The following is a 1,209-nucleotide window of genomic DNA, read 5'->3' on the forward strand; positions in this document are numbered from 1 at the left end:
CCCCGGATCCCTTCGCCTCTGCGCCCCTTCTCAGCCCGGGAGCCGCCTCGCCCTCCCGTCCCCTCCTCATCCTCATCCCCATCCCCACCGCTCTCGCCGTTCCCGTCCCGCCGCCCTCAGGGCGTGAGCCCTCACTTCTCTGGTGGCACCGGGCAGAAGGCGGCTGCGTCCTCTTCGTGAAGGCGCTGAAGCCTTGTCCGGGCGGCTTCCCAGCCCCCCGCACCCCCCCCCCCCCGGGGGGGGCTTAAATTTTCCTGAATCAGATTTACCCATTTTTTGACAAGTGGGTGGAGGCCCACCGATAAGCAGGACATTGCCAGGTTTGGGGGATCTGTGGGAGCGCTCCCCACACACACAGTGAGCACATGGCCATCAGCACCAGGCACATACGGCACAGGTGGGCTGAGCGCTGTGCAGCTCCGTGTCCTCTGGGTGCAGCGTGGCTCCAGGGTGCTTTGTTGGTCACACCTCATGCTGTAAAAGCTGAAGATGGTTGAAAACACGGAGAGGCGTTTTCATCACCCATGTAACCCTCCCATGTTGGAGGCGCAGGTGTAGGGCGGTGTGCTCAAGCTCTGCAACCACAAGGAAGCTTCAAAATGGAGGCAGGATTCTCACAGTGAGATACATGCAGCGTCGTGGCACAGCGCTGGTGGACAGGTCCGTGCTGGAGGTGGGTGTGGGTGTGCAGCCTGTGGCTGGGCGATTCCTGCTTAGCGGGCAGTGCTTTGGGCATGGCACTCTGGGGCGGCTGCCAGGCTTCTGGGCCTCACCACAGTCATGGCTTGAGCCGTGAGTGCAGACATCTCGGGGAGTGTCACAGAGAAAAGTGTAGCACCGTAGCTGTGGTAAAAGCATAATTTTGAAAATTAAAGCTAAGTTACTCAGCCACGATTAGCTGATTTCATGCACTCTGATTTCCAGGTGCCCTGGCAGACCTGTCTCCATAAAGCCTCACATCCTGCAAACAGATGCTCAGTGTTCTCGGGTACCCCGTGCCAATCACAAGATAAGAGAGACACTTGTACTCCAAGTGTGCATGGTCTGGAAGTTGGGAAGTCCAGTGAGGCAAGGAAGGCAGTAACAGAATAGAATTGATGTGTAGGATCTAAAAATCAAGGAAGGAATGTTCCTGCTGGACAATGCTTTGTCCTCCTGCTCGTCACATTGCTCAAGGTAAGTTCACAGAATTCCAGAGGTTTCATCTTA

The 1,209-nt window shown here is 56.8% G+C and overlaps 1 protein-coding gene across 1 annotated transcript in view; it reads left to right on the forward strand.

Moving 5' to 3' along the window:
- MAP3K9 (mitogen-activated protein kinase kinase kinase 9) overlaps window positions 1-996 on the forward strand; it is a 105,075-nt gene extending 104,079 nt beyond the window's left edge. The window contains exon 16 of the mRNA XM_042813830.1: window positions 925-996. The gene's annotated coding sequence lies outside the window, so the exon portion shown is untranslated. The remainder of the gene's footprint in view (window positions 1-924) is intronic.
- The last annotated feature ends 213 nt before the right edge of the window (window positions 997-1,209 follow it).

Source organism: Centrocercus urophasianus, unplaced genomic scaffold (assembly GCF_019232065.1).
Source record: "Centrocercus urophasianus isolate 14NV4802_14NV808 unplaced genomic scaffold, USGS_Curo_1.0 seq_14, whole genome shotgun sequence".
Classification (NCBI taxonomy): Eukaryota; Metazoa; Chordata; class Aves; order Galliformes; family Phasianidae; genus Centrocercus; species Centrocercus urophasianus.